At 39.6% G+C, this 21,010-nt stretch overlaps 1 protein-coding gene across 1 annotated transcript in view; it reads right to left on the reverse strand.

Moving 5' to 3' along the window:
- Nucleotides 1-21,010, reverse strand: part of LOC128638839 (uncharacterized) — a 227,025-nt gene that overhangs the window by 85,711 nt on the left and 120,304 nt on the right. The gene's annotated exons all lie outside the window — the stretch shown is intronic.

Here is a 21,010-nt window from a genome sequence, read left to right on the forward strand (position 1 = left end):
TTTGTTATTTTATAATAGCACCGGAGCGTGTTATTACTTCTCTGGCAGACTTTGAGGAAGAATCTACCAGAGTTTTTACTATGATTTTAACCGGAGTAGTTAAGATCATATTACTGTTCTCGGCCATCTGAGGGAGGTAAAAGCTTCAGATCAGGGGACAGGGGCAGATGAATCTGCATTGAGGTATGTAGCAGTTTTTATTTTCTGAATGGAATTGATGAGAAAATCCTGCTATACCGTTATAATGACATGTATGTATACACTTCAGTATTCTGGGAATGGTACTTCACCGGAACTACTCTGTTAAAGGTCACTAATCTTTTTAATAAGTATTATATCATGTTAAACGTTTTTGCTGGAATGTAGAATCGTTTACATTGCTGAGGTACTGAGTAAATAAATGTTTGGGCTTTATTTTCCACTTGGCAGTAGTTTGTTTTGAATTGTGACAGTTTCGTTTCTCTTCACTGCTGTGTGTGAGAGGGAGGGGCCGTTTTTGGCGCTCTTTGCTACGCATCAACAATTTCCAGTCAGCTATTATTATTTTTCCTGCATGATCCGGTTCATCTCTGACAGATCTCAGGGGTCTTCAAACTTCTTGAAGGGAGGTACATTCTCTCAGCAGAGCTGTGAGAATTTTTTATATTGACTGTGGATAAAGACGTTACTCAATAATTTTTATGTCAAATTTAGTTATGTTATCTTACTAATGGGAACAAAACCTTTGCTAAAAGTTGTGTTGTTTTAAAGTTGATGCTATAACTGTTTCTCAGTTCATTATCTCAACTGTCATTTAATCGTTTAAGTACCTCTTTGAGGCACAGTACGTTTTTGCTAAAAAAGATTATAACCAGGTTGCAAGTTATTGCTAGTGTGTTAAACATGTCTGACTCAGAGGAAGATATCTGTGTCATTTGTTCCAATGCCAAGGTGGAGCCCAATAGAAATTTATGTACTAACTGTATTGATGCTACTTTAAATAAAAGTCAATCTGTACAATGTGAACAAATTTCACCAATCTGCGAGGGGAGAGTTATGCCGACTAACTCGCCTCACGCGGCAGTACCTGCATCTCCCGCCCGGGAGGTGCGTGATATTATGGCGCCTAGTACATCTGGGCGGCCATTACAGATAACATTACAAGATATGGCTACTGTTATGACTGAAGTTTTGTCTAAATTACCAGAACTAAGAGGCAAGCGTGATCACTCTGGGGTGAGAACAGAGTGCGCTGACAATACTAGGGCCATGTCTGATACTGCGTCACAGCTTGCAGAGCATGAGGACGGAGAGCTTCATTCTGTGGGTGACGGTTCTGATCCAAACAGATTGGATTCAGATATTTCAAATTTTAAATTTAAATTGGAGAACCTCCGTGTATTACTAGGGGAGGTCTTAGCAGCTCTCAATGATTGTAACACCGTTGCAATACCAGAGAAACTATGTAGGTTGGATAAATACTTTGCGGTACCGGCGAGTACTGACGTTTTTCCTATACCTAAGAGATTAACTGAAATTGTTACTAAGGAGTGGGATAGACCCGGTGTGCCGTTCTCACCCCCTCCAATATTTAGAAAGATGTTTCCAATAGACGCCACCACTCGGGACTTATGGCAAACGGTCCCTAAGGTGGAGGGAGCAGTTTCTACTCTAGCTAAGCGTACCACTATCCCGGTGGAGGATAGCTGTGCCTTTTCAGATCCAATGGATAAAAAATTAGAGGGTTACCTTAAGAAAATGTTTGTTCAACAAGGTTTTATTTTGCAACCCCTTGCATGTATCGCGCCGATTACGGCTGCGGCAGCATTTTGGATTGAGTCTCTGGAAGAGAACCTTAGTTCATCTACGCTAGACGACATTATGGACAGGCTTAGAGTCCTTAAACTAGCTAATTCATTCATTTCGGAGGCCGTAGTACATTTAACCAAACTTACGGCTAAGAACTCAGGATTCGCCATACAGGCACGTAGGGCACTGTGGCTAAAATCCTGGTCAGCTGATGTTACTTCTAAGTCCAAATTACTTAATATACCTTTCAAGGGGCAGTCCTTATTTGGGCCCGGTTTGAAAGAAATTATCGCTGACATTACAGGAGGTAAGGGCCACGCCCTACCTCAAGACAAAGCCAAAGCTAAGGCTAGACAGTCTAATTTTCGTCCCTTTCGGAATTTCAAAACAGGAGCAGCATCAACCTCCACTGCACCAAAACAGGAAGGAGCTGTTGCTCGTTACAGGCAAGGCTGGAAGCCCAACCAGTCCTGGAACAAGGGCAAACAGGCCAGGAAACCTGCTGCTGCCCCAAAGACAGCATGAACCGAGAGCCCCCGATCCGGGACCGGATCTAGTGGGGGGCAGACTTTCTCTCTTCGCCCAGGCCTGGGCAAGAGATGTTCAGGATCCCTGGGCGCTAGAGATCATATCTCAGGGATACCTTCTAGACTTCAAATTATCTCCCCCAAGAGGGAGATTTCATCTGTCAAGATTGTCAACAAACCAGATAAAGAAAGAAGCGTTTCTACGCTGTGTACAAGATCTGTTATTAATGGGAGTGATCCATCCGGTTCCGCGGTCGGAACAAGGACAAGGGTTCTACTCAAACCTGTTTGTGGTTCCCAAAAAAGAGGGAACTTTCAGACCAATCTTAGATTTAAAGATTCTAAACAAATTCCTAAGAGTTCCATCGTTCAAAATGGAAACTATTCGGACAATCTTGCCCATGATCCAAAAGGGTCAGTACATGACCACAGTGGATTTAAAAGATGCTTACCTTCACATACCGATCCACAAAGATCATCACCGGTATCTACGGTTTGCCTTCCTAGACAGGCACTACCAGTTTGTAGCTCTTCCATTCGGATTGGCTACGGCCCCAAGAATCTTCACAAAGATTCTAGGTGCCCTCCTGGCGGTACTAAGACCGCGAGGGATTTCGGTAGCTCCGTACCTAGACGACATTCTAATACAAGCTTCAAGCTTTCAAACTGCCAAGTCTCATACAGAGTTAGTTCTGGCATTTCTAAGGTCGCATGGATGGAAAGTGAACGAAAAGAAGAGTTCTCTTTTTCCTCTCACAAGAGTTCCATTCTTGGGGACTCTTATAGATTCTGTAGAAATGAAGATTTACCTGACAGAGGACAGGTTAACAAAGCTTCAAGATGCATGCCGTGTCCTTCATTCCATTCAACACCCGTCAGTAGCTCAATGCATGGAGGTGATCGGCTTAATGGTAGCGGCAATGGACATAGTACCTTTTGCACGCCTACACCTCAGACCGCTGCAATTATGCATGCTAAGTCAGTGGAATGGGGATTACTCAGATTTGTCCCCTACTCTGAATCTGAATCAAGAGACCAGAAATTCTCTTCTATGGTGGCTTCATCGGCCACACCTGTCCAGGGGGATGCCATTCAGCAGGCCAGACTGGACAATTGTAACAACAGACGCCAGCCTACTAGGTTGGGGCGCTGTCTGGAATTCTCTGAAGGCTCAGGGATTATGGAATCAGGAGGAGAGTCTCCTTCCAATAAACATTCTGGAATTGAGAGCAGTTCTCAATGCCCTTCTGGCTTGGCCCCAATTAACAACTCGGGGGTTCATCAGGTTTCAGTCGGACAATATCACGACTGTAGCTTACATCAACCATCAGGGAGGGACAAAAAGCTCCCTAGCAATGATGGAAGTATCAAAGATAATTCGATGGGCAGAGTCTCACTCTTGCCACCTGTCAGCAATCCACATCCCGGGAGTGGAGAACTGGGAGGCGGATTTCTTGAGTCGCCAGACTTTTCATCCGGGGGAGTGGGAACTTCATCCGGAGGTCTTTGCCCAAATACTTCGACGTTGGGGCAAACCACAGATAGATCTCATGGCGTCTCGCCAGAACGCCAAGCTTCCTCACTACGGGTCCAGATCCAGGGATCCGGGAGCGGTTCTGATAGATGCTTTGACAGCACCTTGGAACTTCGGGATGGCTTATGTGTTTCCACCCTTCCCGCTGCTTCCTCGATTGATTGCCAAAATCAAACAGGAGAGAGCATCAGTGATTCTAATAGCACCTGCATGGCCACGCAGGACTTGGTATGCAGATCTAGTGGACATGTCATCCTGTCCGCCTTGGTCTCTACCTCTAAGACAGGACCTTCTGATACAGGGTCCGTTCAAACATCAAAATCTAACTTCTCTGAAGCTGACTGCTTGGAAATTGAACGCTTGATTTTATCAAAACGTGGTTTTTCTGAGTCGGTTATTGATACCCTGATACAGGCTAGGAAGCCTGTTACCAGAAAGATTTACCATAAAATATGGCGTAAATACCTATACTGGTGTGAATCCAAACGTTACTCCTGGAGTAAGGTTAGGATCTCTAGGATCTTGTCCTTTCTACAAGAAGGCTTAGAAAAGGGTTTATCGGCTAGTTCATTAAAGGGACAGATTTCAGCTCTGTCCATCTTGTTACACAGGCGTCTGTCAGAAAATCCAGACGTCCAGGCCTTTTGTCAGGCTTTAGCTAGGATCAAGCCTGTGTTTAAAGCTGTTGCTCCACCATGGAGTTTAAACTTAGTTCTTAACGTTTTACAGGGTGTTCCGTTTGAACCCCTTCATTCCATTGATATAAAATTGTTATCTTGGAAAGTTCTGTTTTTAATGGCTATTTCCTCGGCTCGAAGAGTCTCTGAGTTATCAGCATTACATTGTGATTCTCCTTATCTGATTTTTCACTCAGACAAGGTAGTTCTGCGTACTAAACCTGGGTTCTTACCTAAGGTAGTTACTAACAGGAATATCAATCAAGAGATTGTTGTTCCATCCTTGTGTCCAAATCCTTCTTCAAAGAAGGAACGTCTTCTACACAATCTGGATGTAGTTCGTGCCCTCAAGTTCTACTTGCAGGCAACTAAAGATTTTCGTCAAACTTCTTCCCTGTTTGTCGTTTATTCTGGACAGAGGAGAGGTCAAAAAGCTTCTGCTACCTCTCTCTCTTTTTGGCTTCGTAGCATAATACGTTTAGCCTATGAGACTGCTGGACAGCAGCCTCCTGAAAGAATTACAGCCCACTCCACTAGAGCTGTGGCTTCCACTTGGGCCTTTAAGAATGAGGCCTCTGTTGAACAGATTTGCAAGGCTGCAACTTGGTCTTCGCTTCATACTTTTTCCAAATTTTACAAATTTGATACTTTTGCTTCTTCGGAGGCTATTTTTGGGAGAAAGGTTCTTCAGGCAGTGGTTCCTTCTGTATAATGAGCCTGCCTATCCCTCCCGTCATCCGTGTACTTTTGCTTTGGTATTGGTATCCCAGAAGTAATGATGACCCGTGGACTGATCACACATAACAGAAGAAAACATAATTTATGCTTACCTGATAAATTCCTTTCTTCTGTTGTGTGATCAGTCCACGGCCCGCCCTGTTTTTAAGGCAGGTAAATATTTTTTAAAATTATACTCCAGTCACCACTTCACCCTTGGTTACTCCTTTCTCGTTGATTCTTGGTCGAATGACTGGGACTGACGTAGAGGGGAGGAGCTATATGCAGCTCTGCTGGGTGAATCCTCTTGCATTTCCTGTTGGGGAGGAGTTATATCCCAGAAGTAATGATGACCCGTGGACTGATCACACAACAGAAGAAAGGAATTTATCAGGTAAGCATAAATTATGTTTTTTCCAATTGTTGGTTATGTCCTGAGGGGGGTTTGGGGGGATCCAGTTTGAGATCTTTCTTGCTGGGATCATTTTTTGGTTCCTTGTGCAGTGTTCTTCTCTAGTTTGTTTGTACTGAGAGAGGCTTACTACACAGCTGAGTTATTTTGTGGTCCTGAGACCCTAGCTGTGAACTTGAGATGAGATTTTGTGCATAGTAGTGCCTTTAGTCTCAGTCTGTTGAGCTTCTTAGTTTTGTTGTTTAGTAGATATTTATAGTATTGATTAAGGGCTAGATTACAAGTGGAGCGCAATTGTTTGCGCCGAGCGATAAGGGGGAAATTGCGAGCGTTTGAGCTCATCGGGCTTACAGCTCATATTGCAAGTTGAGACTTTACCGCGTTCTCAGAGCTGTGGTTTACTGTTTCACGAAAATACAAAGTTGCACAAAACGTATCAAAAATACATTACAAAGTACAAACACTCATAATAACACTGTTTAATAAAAAATATTTCAAAAAAATATTGCACACAAAAGTTATAAGGGCTCAAAGATATGGTGTAACAAAGGGATACATACATGTCTGAAGATGTATATGTGTGTTCATATATATAAACGTATTGCCATGTGTGGGAAGAATTGACAGTGCATTTATTTGGGGGCTGTTGCTATAGTGTCATGTTGGTTTTGCTAATAGTATTCCCATGAGACATAGGATTGGAGCAGGATAGGATCAGAGACCCAATTTAGAGCCTAATTCTTTAAAGTTCACCAACATGGAGTGAAATCTTTGCAATAGTAGACCTCACCCAATTCTTTAAATATGGGGCTAAGCATGGAATTCCCGGAGTGTGATAAATGAAGCCCTCTGGAATGGGCAGTATTGCAAGGACGGGAGAGATGCAGAGAGCATTGGAACTTACAGCAAATACAAATCATACTGTGATCATCTTTCTACAAGACAGTGGATGAAGTTTCTAAGCAAACTGAATTCTACAGTTCATGTTATAAGATGGGCAAGATGGATAATGAGACCTTTTCACATACATTTCTCAGGCATTGGAATATAAAGTTGCTTTTATTCCTGAAAATTCATATTTCAGAATCATTGAAGATTCATCTCCAATGCAATCCAAGGGCTGTCTTTGTCTCAACCACAATGGATAGAGGTTACCACTGATTCCAGCAGTCATCGTTGGGGGGCATTTTGAGGTCAAACTCATGTCATGTGAATATTCTCTCAGACAAAATGTCACAGTGTCTTACATCATGTTTCAAGGGGAGTCCCTCATCACTTTGTGCAGTGGCACCAATCTTTCAATGGGCTCCGAAGCATCTTTTCTAGATCACAGCAGTATATGTTTTGGTATATATAGTTTTGTATAAACAAGTGTTAGAACACTTCCCTTTTTAGGTGATCGCTGCCAGCCCCGGTCCTCTTTAACTGTATAATTGGATATTGGTTGCAAAATTGGCGGCACTGTGTCACTCAGGGAATAGAGCTGTATACATTTCATGCTTAGTCAATGGCTTTCAGTCATTCCCACCTCCAAGAGATAAAAATCCAGAATAGTGCAGTAACTTCAAACACTAGGCGGTACAAATGGAAATTACTCACAGGGTTCAAAACAAAAATTCACTTTTATTCCTGAATCATCCGCAGGACATCCGTATAGCACAGCTTAAACAGGTTTATTAAGAGCAGAATTAAAAAACTCTACGCATTTCAGCTATTACATTGCCTTTCAAGAGCACCAAAAAAAACATTTCAAGCAAGCTGTGATAGCCTAGCTCAGAGACATTGATATATATATATATATGTATATATATAGTGTTCTTAACTCTGCTTACCTTTCTCTTAGCATGCTCTTTAACAGGTGTGTTGAGTCAGTTTACAACAGGATTATCCTATCCTGTCTGTTGCAATGTGACTTCCAAAATCAAAATAATTTATGCAGTCTAAAATTATTTCGGTTGCGTCACATTTCAACAGAAACGGCTTACAATCTAAAATTGTTTCTGTCAGTCAAAGCTGCATTTATGTTAGATTGTTATTATTTTTACAAGTTGTTACCAAAAATACTGTTAGTTATTCGGAAGCCATAAACATTCACTTATTCAATGGCAATCAACAATATCCTAAACATGTGATTATACTAACCAATCAATTTTCAATTTTCTTTTAGTTCTCAAACAAGTCGTCTTTGTTATGAAGTCCTCAAACAGGTACGCAGTGTAGACCGGACACGTGAGGTTTTTCACTTGATTGTTCTTAGCCAATCTGGGCTTTCCTGGAGACCTCACATTTAAGAGATTGATCTGAACTTTTGATAAAGATGTCTGTCCCTTACATAGTCCTTCGTGATCCAATGAATGTTCCACATGTATCCTATATAAACAACAAAACTACAGAATGGGTCAAAACATAAACAAAGCGTTAATAAAATACATAAATAAAGCGTTAATAAAATACAAAAAAGTGAACAAACATTAAGCCTAATATTGTTCATGTTAGTGAGACATGTTTTTGTTTATATTGTGAAAGATTTAAGTGATGAGGGGCGAACTGAATTTTTTAATATTAAATATTACATCTAAATTGCTAAAGTCCTATGATGATTGTTCTTTATGTATATATAGTTTCAAATTCATAAATAATCTATCTTTCATGCCCATTTAGACAATATCAAGTTAATATACATCATACCTATGTGTAATAATCTATAAAACTAGAAAAATAGAACTTTTTTGAGTAACAATGTAGTGTGATAATAATATCTAGTGTGTTTAATTAAATAAATGCCGGCACTCTTGTATCTTTATTAAGACCCCATTCACCAAACGTGTATTTTCAATTTAAAAATGTTTGGTGAATCTTGATCAAAATTTCCGATTGATCTTTTAAATGTGAGGTCCACAGTAAAGCCCGGATTGGCTAAGAACGATAAAGTGGCAAAGTCACGTGTCCGAACTACACTGTGTACCTGTTTGAGGCATTCATAACAATGACGACTTGTTTGAGAACTAAAAGAAAAGTGAAAATTGATTGGCTAGTAATCTTCACATGTTTTCGGATATTGTTGATTGCCATTGCATAAGTGAATGTTTATGCCTTCCGAATAATCAACAGTATTTTCAGTAAAACAAATAACGACTTGTAGAAATAATAGCAATCTAACATAAATGCAGCTTTGACTGATAGAAATAATTTTAGATTATAAGCCGTTTCTGTTGAAATGTGACGCAACCAAAAACAATTTTAGGCGGCATAAATGATTTTGAGTCACATTGCAACAGATAGGATAACCCTGATGTAAACAGACTCAACAAACCTGTTAAAGGGCGTGCTAAGCGACAGGTAGGCAGAAATAAGAACACTATATATATATATATATATATATATATATATATATATCAATGTCTCTGAGCTAGGCTATCACAGCTTGTTTGAAATAATGTTTTGATGTGCTCTTTAAAAAGGCTATGTAATAGCTGAAACGCATAGAGCTTTTTTAATTATGTTCTTAATAAACCTTTTTAGGTTGTACTATACAGATGTCTTGCGGATGATTCAGGAATAAAAATGAATTTTCGTTTTAAACCCTGTGAGTATTTTCCATTTGTGCCTCCCAGTGTTTGAAGTTACTGCAATTTTCTGGATTGTTATCTCTTGGAGGTGGGAATGACTGAAACCCATCCACTAAGCAGGAAACCTATACAGCTCTATTCCCACAGCGTCACACAGCGCCGCCAATTTTGCAATCAGAATATGTTTTGAGGTCCCCAAAAAATTGTTGCAGATTATCTGAACAGAATTATCCGTCCTACAAAGTGGAAGTTAAACAGAAAAGTGTTTCTACAGATAACTAGAAACTGAGGCTTTCTGGAGATAGATCTAATGGAGAACTGCTACAATGCTCCGGTTAATTAGTCCTTCTGTCTTTATTCATCAACAGGCAGCGTGGGGATACTTACCTTTGTGCAGACTTGGGGCTTTGGCCTAGCATATGCCTTTTTTCAATTCCCACTGGTACTTAATCTTCTTAAGAGGATAAGAAGTGAGACAGGTTGCTTCATTCTCATAGTACCATATTGGACAAGGAGGCCATGGTTCCCAGTCCGTCCACTTGCAATTCAGCTTCTGCCACAGATTCCAGACATCCTACAACAGGGTCCAGTATTTCACCCTCATTCTTTCAAGCTATGTCTAGGGGCATAGCTGTTGAATGGTCAAGGTTGAGCAGGTTGAAAATATATGTGTGTAGCACAAAAATCTTATTATCTTTAACCTGACCTGGTGAAAGTAAATTCCCATTTGGGAAAATTTGCCATTCTGGGATTATTCAACACATTGTAATTGAGCTGGTGCTTCAGTATAACCATCTAATTTAAAGTCGTATTACATTTCAAAATGACCTGCACAATTTTTTTTATTTTTTTTAAATCTCATCGCAGAAAGTGTAAAAAAGTACTGCCACTCATGGGCCCAAATAAATATATATTACACATAGAGGAAATCAAGGGATGAGTACGGTCACTCTTGAACCTTGAAACATACTAATACATTACTATTTGTAAAATAGCAAAATTATAAGATAAAACTAGTAACTGTTAACTGTATAAACATGTTAAATAAATGAACTATGTTTAGATCTTTAGATTAAAAAAATGGAAGCATTTGAGATTCAATAATATTGTAGAATATAAATATAATAGTCAAGATTAATTAAGTAGATAAAGGCTGGTAAACTTTGTCTCAGTTATAAGCCAATATATAGAAATTTCTGTTGTTGATGATTTAATTTCTAATTTTGCCAAATAATCACTGCCAGATGTTTTAACAAACCTGGCTTATAGGCTCATATGTACAATGGAAGTATTGCTTGCTACAACCTAAGGCCTAGATTTGGAGTTCGGCGGTAGCCGTCAAAACCAGCGTTAGAGGCTCCTAACGCTGGTTTTGGCCGCCCGCTGGTATTTAAAGTCAGTGATTAAAGGGTCTAACGCTCACTTTTCAGCCGCGACTTTTCCATACCGCAGATCCCCCTACGCCATTTGCGTAGCCTATCTTTTCAATGGGATCTTTCTAACGCTGGTATTTAGAGTCGTTTCTGAAGTGAGCGTTAGAGCTCTAACGACAAAATTCCAGCCGCCTGAAAATAGCAGGAGTTAAGAGCTTTCTGGCTAACGCCGGTTTATAAAGCTCTTAACTACTGTACCCTAAAGTACACTAACACCCATAAACTACCTATGTACCCCTAAACCGAGGTCCCCCCACATCGCCGCCACTCTATTTAAATTTTTAACCCCTAATCTGCCGACCGCCACCTACGTTATACTTATGTACCCCTAATCTGCTGCCCCTAACCCCGCCGACCCCTATATTATATTTCTTAACCCCTAACTTGCCCCCCACAACGTCGCCGCCAGCTACTTAAAATAATTAACCCCTAATCTTCCGACCGCAAAGCGCCGCCACCTACGTTATCCCTATGTACCCCTAATCTGCTGCCCCTAACATCGCCGACCCCTATATTATATTTATTAACCCCTAATCTGTCCCCCTCAACGTCGCCGACACCTGCCTACACTTATTAACCCCTAATCTGCCGAGCGGACCTGAGCGCTACTATAATAAAGTTATTAACCCCTAATCCGCATCACTAACCCTATCATAAATAGTATTAACCCCTAATCTGCCCTCCCTAACATCGCCGACAGCTACCTTCAATTATTAACCCCTAATCTGCCGAGCGGACCTCACCGCTATTCTAATAAATGTATTAACCCCTAAAGCTAAGTCTAACCCTAACACTAACACCCCCCTAAGTTAAATATAATTTACATCTAACGAAATAAATTAACTCTTATTAAATAAATTATTCCTATTTAAAGCTAAATACTTACCTGTAAAATAAATCCTAATATAGCTACAATATAAATTATAATTATATTATAGCTATTTTAGGATTAATATTTATTTTACAGGCAACTTTGTAATTATTTTAACCAGGTACAATAGCTATTAAATAGTTAAGAACTATTTAATAGTTACCTAGTTAAAATAATAACAAATTTACCTGTAAAATAAATCCTAACCTAAGTTATAATTGAACCTAACACTACCCTATCAATAAAATAATTAAATAAACTACCTACAATTACCTACAATTAACCTAACACTACACTATCAATAAATTAATTAAACACAATTCCTACAAATAAATACAATTAAATAAACTAACTAAAGTACAAAAAATAAAAAAGAACTAAGTTACAGAAAATAAAAAAATATTTACAAACATAAGAAAAATATTACAACAATTTTAAACTAATTACACCTACTCTAAGCCCCCTAATAAAATAACAAAGCCCCCCAAAATAAAAAATTCCCTACCCTATTCTAAATTAAAAAAGTTACAAGCTCTTTTACCTTACCAGCCCTGAACAGGGCCCTTTGCGGGGCATGCCCCAAGAATTTCAGCTCTTTTGCCTGTAAAAAAAAACATACAATACCCCCCCCCCCAACATTACAACCCACCACCCACATACCCCTAATCTAACCCAAACCCCCCTTAAATAAACCTAACACTAAGCCCCTGAAGATCTTCCTACCTTGTCTTCACCATCCAGGTATCACCGATCCGTCCTGGCTCCAAGATCTTCATCCAACCCAAGCGGGGGTTGGCGATCCATAATCCGGTCCAGAAGAGGCTCCAAAGTCTTCCTCCTATCCGGCAAGAAGAGGACATCCGGACCGGCAAACATCTTTTCCAAGCGGCATCTTCGATCTTCTTCCATCCGGAGCGAAGCGGCAGGATCCTGAAGACATCCAGCGCGGAACATCCATCCGGACCGACGACTGAACGACGAATGACTGTTCCTTTAAAGGACGTCATCCAAGATGGCGTCCCTCGAATTCCGATTGGCTGATAGGATTCTATCAGCCAATCGGAATTAAGGTAGGAATTTTCTGATTGGCTGATGGAATCAGCCAATCAGAATCTAGTTCAATCCGATTGGCTGATCCAATCAGCCAATCAGATTGAGCTCGCATTCTATTGGCTGATCGGAACAGCCAATAGAATGCGAGCTCAATCTGATTGGCTGATTGGATCAGCCAATCGGATTGAACTTGATTCTGATTGGCTGATTCCATCAGCCAATCAGAAAATTCCTACCTTAATTCCGATTGGCTGATAGAATCCTATCAGCCAATCGGAATTCGAGGGACGCCATCTTGGATGACGTCCCTTAAAGGAACAGTCATTCGTCGTTCAGTCGTCGGTCCGGATGGATGTTCCGCGCTGGATGTCTTCAGGATCCTGCCGCTTCGCTCCGGATGGAAGAAGATCGAAGATGCCGCTTGGAGAAGATGTTTGCCGGTCCGGATGTCCTCTTCTTGCCGGATAGGAGGAAGACTTTGGAGCCTCTTCTGGACCGGATTATGGATCGCCAACCCCCGCTTGGGTTGGATGAAGATCTTGGAGCCAGGACGGATCGGTGATACCTGGATGGTGAAGACAAGGTAGGAAGATCTTCAGGGGCTTAGTGTTAGGTTTATTTAAGGGGGGTTTGGGTTAGATTAGGGGTATGTGGGTGGTGGGTTGTAATGTTGGGGGGGGGTATTGTATGTTTTTTTTTACAGGCAAAAGAGCTGAAATTCTTGGGGCATGCCCCGCAAAGGGCCCTGTTCAGGGCTGGTAAAGTAAAAGAGCTTGTAACTTTTTTAATTTAGAATAGGGTAGGGAATTTTTTATTTTGGGGGGCTTTGTTATTTTATTAGGGGGCTTAGAGTAGGTGTAATTAGTTTAAAATTGTTGTAATATTTTTCTTATGTTTGTAAATATTTTTTTATTTTCTGTAACTTAGTTCTTTTTTATTTTTTGTACTTTAGCTAGTTTATTTAATTGTATTTATTTGTAGGAATTGTGTTTAATTAATTTATTGATAGTGTAGTGTTAGGTTAATTGTAGGTAGTTTATTTAATTATTTTATTGATAGGGTAGTGTTAGGTTTAATTATAACTTAGGTTAGGATTTATTTTACAGGTAAATTTGTTATTTTAACTAGGTAACTATTAAATAGTTCTTAACTATTTAATAGCTATTGTACCTGGTTAAAATAATTACAAAGTTGCCTGTAAAATAAATATTAATCCTAAAATAGCTATAATATAATTATAATTTATATTGTAGCTATATTAGGATTTATTTTACAGGTAAGTATTTAGCTTTAAATAGGAATAATTTATTTAATAAGAGTTAATTAATTTCGTTAGATTTAAATTATATTTAACTTAGGGGGGTGTTAGTGTTAGGGTTAGACTTAGCTTTAGGGGTTAATACATTTATTAGAATAGCGGTGAGCTCCGATCGGAAGATTAGGGGTTAATAATTTAAGTTAGGTGTCGGCGATGTTAGGGAGGGCAGATTAGGGGTTAATACTTTTTATGATAGGGTTAGTGAGGCGGATTAGGGGTTAATACATTTATTATAGTAGCGCTCAGGTCCGCTCGGCAGATTAGGGGTTAATAAGTGTAGGCAGGTGTCGGCGACGTTGTGGGGGGCAGGTTAGGGGTTAATAAATATAATATAGGGGTCGGCGGTGTTAGGGGTAGCAGATTAGGGGTACATAGGGATAACGTAGGTGGCGGCGGTTTACGGAGCGGCAGATTAGGGGTTTAAAAAAATATGCAGGTGTCAGCGATAGCGGGGGCGGCAGATTAGGGGTTAATAAGTGTAAGGTTAGGGGTGTTTAGACTCGGGGTACATGTTAGAGTGTTAGGTGCAGACGTAGGAAGTGTTTCCCCATAGGAAACAATGGGGCTGCGTTAGGAGCTGAACGCTGCTTTTTTGCAGGTGTTAGGTTTTTTTTCAGCTCAAACAGCCCCATTGTTTCCTATGGGGGAATCGTGCACGAGCACGTTTTTGAGGCCGGCCGCGTCCGTAAGCAACTCTGGTATCGAGAGTTGCATTTGCGGTAAAAATGCTCTACGCTCCTTTTTTGGAGCCTAACGCAGCATTTGATTAAACTCTCGATACCAGAGTTAAATTTATGGTGCGGCCAGAAAAAAGCCCGCGGAGCGTTAGCAGCCCTTTTACCGCTGAACTCCAAATCTAGGCCTAAGTATCTTTTTATTAAGGTTATTAAGTTATTCTTGATTTCTATCTTTCAGATCTGTTTCTTTGGCTTTTGATGTCCACGATCCCATGACTATACAACCCCTCTGCCATTTGTCTGTGGTCTCCCCTGATGTCACACCCACCTAATTTTTTTTTTTCATTTTCATAATTTTTTATTGAGGTAGTTAGGAATTACAACAGTAAGTAAGTAGTTTACATGGATAATAATAGAATACCAATTTCCATTTTGATTATGTTAAGACATAACAGTAAAATAAGCCTTTTGTATGCAAAACAAACGATTATTAAACAAGAAAGCTAGTATTAAGACAATAATAAGTATTTTAGAAATAATAAATAGGGATCTCTTTTTAAGGGTTTTAAGTTCTTCTCGTTTCACCAAGGGTCACTCATGGGCCCAAATAAATATATATTACACATAGAGGAAATCAAGTGATGAGTACGGTCACTCTTGGACCTTGAAACATACTAATACATTACTATTTTTAAAATAGCAAAATTATAAGATAAAACTAGTAACTGTTAACTGTATAAACATATAAACATTAAGAACAGGAGCGCTTACAGCTGAAGGTGGATAAAACAACTTGTGAAATATAAAATATGTGAACAGTATATAAATAAAAACGATGGCATTTAAATATATGTGAGTAAAATATAAATAGATAAGTGTATAAATTGATACAAAATGTCTAAGAATGTCTAAAGAATTAATTGGGCAGTGCCAAAATATATAGAATAGTAAAAACCAGTGATAAAAAGGTAAAGAAATTAATCAATGTCCAATCATCTATGCACATAAGTAAGGCTATGCCAAAGTTTAATATAAATGCAACATAAACAAATATAAAATCAATCTAACATTAGCTAAAAACGGACGTCTCCGTTATCTATAAGAGAAAAGGTTGCCACCACATTAAAAAATAAGAGCGAGAAAACAGTCAACGAATGTCTTATTCTTTAAACGATGTGAATCAATCCGGATAGTTAGTCTATGATCACAAACGGCAGTCTTACCCTCAGTCTGTGTATAGCTCTGTTGCCTCTGTGAGTGAAATTACAGCCGTAGCAGGATGACGTCACTTTTGTGGGCGCTGTCCTGGATGAACAATCTGATTGGTCCTTTTTCGGAACAGCTTGAGAATGTGGCTGCCGTACTCCGCAACACAGAGTATCCGCTCTTTAGTGCCTGAAAGCACGCAGGTTACTCTTTGAAGGTGGTGTGTGGAGAATACAGATTGTGGGACAAGCAGACAATACTTTCAATTGAGAAGGGTCAGTGACTTCGTAGCGGGCCGAATTGGCAGTTTCCAGTGTATGTCTGAGTACCAGTATGAAATTGGGTCGTGCTGGCTTGTTAGATCGTGCTGACTTTTTAGATGATTGTTCCAATCTTTTTCAATCAGGATTCACAAGCGTCACAGTCCCAAATGATGGAATAAAAGTTATAGCTCCAGCTATAAAAATAGTAAATAATGTCTGTGGGTTGCAACTTACATCAACGCGTTTTCTCCCAGGGCTTTTTCAAGATAGATTTGTTGCAACGTGCACCTTTTTAAAGGTGTTTCCCAATTTTCATTGGTCAAATTAAATGAATGACATTTAAGGTAGTGTAAAGTATTAAAAGTGGTATTGGCAAACCTATGTTATTTAAGGCAACCAAATAATTACTATTTATATATATAAAATTCCTAATAGCTAGACTAATACAAATAAAACCCTTACAATGATTAGAGTATAGGTTTATAAAGTGCAATAGTGATACTTATATTACAAACAATAAAAACATTAAAAATATAACATAATTTCAAATAAATTTGTTAAAAATATGTTAAAAAATATCAATAAGAGTATCAATTGATTAGATAGCAAAAAGACAAAGGTCTATTAGAGGATGATTTCAAGATACAAAATTTATAAAATGTATATTTCAGAAGGGGGGTTTTAACCTATACTGTACATTAATCCATTGGCTTTTTTAAAAAGTAATAAACTGACAATAAATAATCCAATAAATTTTAGTCCAATAGAAATGGGGAGATGTCCAACTCAGAATTTAGGCCAGCCGGGAATAACGTATCATATCTATAAATGTATTCAGTCTCTTTAAGTTTTAGAAATTTTTCTATATTGCCACCCCTCCAATTCTGTTTAACTTGCAATATTCCCCAATATTTTGAATCCTTGGTTCTACCAATCAGATTGAGCTCGCATTCTATTGGCTGTTCCGATCAGCCAATAGAATGCAAGCTCAATCTGATTGGCTGATTCAATCAGCCAATCAGATTTTTCCTACCTTAATTCCGATTGGCTGATAGAGTCCTATCAGCCAATCGGAATTGAAGGGACGCCATCTTGGATGACGTCCCTTAAAGGAGCCTTCATTCGTCGGTAGTCCGTCGGGAAAGAAGGATGTTCCGCGTCGGCAGGATGAAGATGGATCCTGAAGAAAGAAGATTGAAGACCCCGCTTGGAAGATGACATCGCCCGGATGGAAGACTTCTTCAGCGCCGCTTGGAAGATGACATCGCCCGGATGGAAGACTTCTTCAGCGCCGCCTGGAGGATCACTTCATCCGATGGAAGACTTCTTCAGCGCCCCTTGGAGGATCACTTCTGCCTCTCCGGATCTCCTCTTCGGTTCCATCGGTGGCTCGGCTGAGTGAAGACGACTCAAGGTAGGATTATCTTCAGGGGGGTAGTGTTAGGTTTTTTTAAGGGGGTTTTGGGTTAGATTAGGGGTATGTGGGTGGTGGGTTTTAATGTTGGGGGGGTTGTATTTTTCTTTTACAGGCAAAAGAGCAGTTTTCTTTGGGGCATGCCCCACAAAAGGCCCTTTTAAGGGCTGGTAAGGTAAAAGAGCTTTGAACTTTTTTAATGTAGAATAGGGAAGGGATTTTTTTTTATTTTGGGGGGCTTTGTTATTTTATTAGGGGGCTTAGATTAGGTTAGATTAGCTTAAAATTGTTGAAATATTTTTTTAAATGTTTGTAACTTATTTTTTTTATTTTTTGTAACTTAGCTTTTTTTATTTTTTGTACTTTAGTTAGTTTATGTAATTGTATTTAATTGTAGTTATTTGTAGTTAATTTATTTTATTAATGTAATGATAGTGTAGTGTTAGGTTTAATTGTAACAGGTTAGGATTTATTTTACAGGTAATTTTGTATTTCTTTTAGCTAGGTAGTTATTAAATAGTTAATAACTATTTAATAACTATTCTAACTAGCTAAAATAAATACAAAGTTACCTGTAAAATAAATATAAATCCTAAAATAGCTACAATGTAATTATTAATTACATTGTAGCTATCTTAGGGTTTATTTTACAGGTAAGTATTTAGTTTTAAATATAAATAATTTATTAAAGTATAGTGTAGTGTTAGGTGTAATTGTAACTTAGGTTAGGATTTATTTTACAGGTAAATTTCAGTTTATTTTAGCTAGGTAAGCTATTAAATAGTTAATAACTATTTAATAGCTATTGTACCTAGTTAAAATAAATTTAAATTTGCCTGTAAAATAAAAAATAAATCCTAAGATAGCTACAATATAATTATTATTTATATTGTAGCTATATTAGGGTTTATTTTAAAGGTAAGTATTTCGTTTTAAATAGGATTAATTTAGTTTATAATAGAAATATTATTTAGATTTATTTAATTAATATTTAAGTTAGGGGGGTGTTAGGGTTAGGGTTAGACTTAGGTTTAGGGGTTAATAATTTTATTACAGTGGCGGCGGTGTAGGGGGGCAGGATAGGGGTTAATAAATGTATTATAGGTGTAGGGGGGGCATATTAGGGGTTAATAAGTTTAATATAGGTTGCGGCAGGGTCCGGGAGCGGCGGTTTAGGGGTTAAACTATTTAGTTGCGGCGAGGTCCGGGATCGGCAGGATAGGAGTTAATAACTTTATTATAGAGGGCGGCGTTATAGGGGGGGCAGGATAGGGGTTACTAGGTATAATGTAGGTTGCGGCTGTGCCCGGGAGCGGCGGTTTAGGGGTTAATACATTTATTATAGTTGCGGCGGGGTCAGGGAGCGGCGGTTTAGGGGTTAATATGTATAGAGTAGCTTGCGGTGGGCTCCGGGAGCATCGGTTTAGGGGTTAATCAGTTTATTATAGCTTGCGGTGGGCTCCGGGAGCGGCGGTTTAGGGGGTAATACATTTATTTATTTGCGGCGGTGTAGGGGGGGACAGCTTAGGGGTGTTTAGACTCGGGGTACATGTTAGGGTGTTAGGTGTAGACAGCTCCCATAAAAATCAATGGGATGTCTGGCAGCAGCGAACTTGTACTTTCGCTATGGTCAGACTCCCATTGATTCCTATGGGATCCGCCGCCTCCAGGACGGCGGTTTGAAAACCAGGTACGCTGGGCCGGAAAAGTGCCGAGCGTACCTGCTAGTTTTTTGATAACTAGCAAAAGTAGTCAGATTGTGCCGCACTTGTGTGCGGAACATCTGGAGTGACGTAAGAATCGATCTGTGTCGGACTGAGTCCGGCGCATCGAAGCTTACGTCACAAAATTCTACTTTTGCCGGTCTCTAGCCTTTGATAACTAAGGCGAATCAGCCTCGCCACAAATACACTGCGGAATTCCAGCGTATTTGAGGTTGACGGCTTGATAACTACCCCCCTTTGTGTTTACCACCTCAATTGGAAGTTTATTCCATGAATCCACAACCCTTTCTGTAACAAAAATGCTTCCTCACATTTCTCCTGAATCTGCTACCCTCTAACCTTAGATTGGGACCCCTTGTTTTGGCATTTGTTTTTTTTGTGGAAAATGCTTTCAGCTTCTACTTTATTAAGTCCCTTCATTTATTTGAAGGTTTCTATCATGTCACCTTTTTCCCTTCCCTCCTCTAAACTATACATATTTAGGTCAGAGTCCTTTTTTGTACGTTTTAGATTTTAGACCGTGTACCATTTTAGTAGTCCACTTTTGGACAGCTTCTAGTTTATTTATATCTTTCTGAAGATATGGGGGTAGATTTATCAAGCAGCAGATGCTGCAATCTACCCCCAAAGTTTCAGGTCTGCCTGAAACTTAAGTTAAGAAGCAGCGGTCGTAAGACTGCTGCTCCTTAACTCATCCGCCACCTCTGAGGTGGCGGACAGCAATCATCCCGATCGGATACGATCAGGATGATTGACACCCCCTGCTAGCACCCGATTGGCCGCAAATGTGCACGGGGGCGGCATTGCACAAGCATTTCACCAGAAATGCTTGTACAATGATAAAAGCCAACAGCGTATGCTGTTGGCATTTATCAATGTCGGGCGGACATTATCCGCTACAGCAGATCATGTCCGCCCGACATTTGATAAATCTACCATATGGTCTCCAGAACTGTACACAGTACAGTTGACCTAACTAATGATTTGTAAAGTGGCATAACAGAAAATAGGATTCAGCTCCCATTATATTGGCTATTCCAATCAGCCAATAGAATGTAAGCTCAATCCTATTGGCTGATTGCAACAGCCAATAGGATTTTTTCACCTGTAATTCCTATTGGCTGATAAAATTCTATCAGCCAATCGGAATGTAAAGGACGCCATCTTGGATGACGTCACTTAAAGGGAAACTTCATTCTACAGCAGCGATTGGAAGAAGAGGATGTTCCATGCCGGATGTCTTGAAGATGGACTCGCTCCGTGCCGGATGGATGAAAATAGAAGATACCGTCTGGATGAAAACTTCAGCCCGCTTGGATGAAGACTTCTGTCAGCTTCGATGAGGACTTCTGCCTGCTTGGATGAAGACTTCTGCCGCCTGGATGAGGATGGATGTCCGGTCTTCGAAAACTGTAAGTGGATCGTCGGGGGTTAGTGTTAGGTTTTTTTAAGGGTTTATTGGGTGGGTTTTATTTTTAGCTTATGGTTTGGGCAATGTAAAAGAGCTAAATCCAGAAAGCAGGTATCTGCGCACTCGGGGGCAAAACTGTTAAAAAATATATCTTTATTAAAGTAAGGGTAAAAGCTGCATCTTAATGCAGGTGAACAAGGACAGCAATCCTGACGTGTTTCGTGCCCCCCTAGTGGCGCTTAGTCATAGGAATATGTGCTGGTGGTGCTGGCAGTGTGTTAAAGGGACAACTGACCAATCACGGGCCTGAAACCAGGTACATGTGGGAGCTGCCCCGGCAACACACAGACAGCACCTGAGAAATACTTAAAACAAAATTTAGATAATAAAATAGCAGTACAAAAATCCTTGTGTAA

The sequence above is a fragment of the Bombina bombina genome, chromosome 8, assembly GCF_027579735.1.
Source record: "Bombina bombina isolate aBomBom1 chromosome 8, aBomBom1.pri, whole genome shotgun sequence".
Lineage (NCBI taxonomy): Eukaryota > Metazoa > Chordata > Amphibia > Anura > Bombinatoridae > Bombina > Bombina bombina.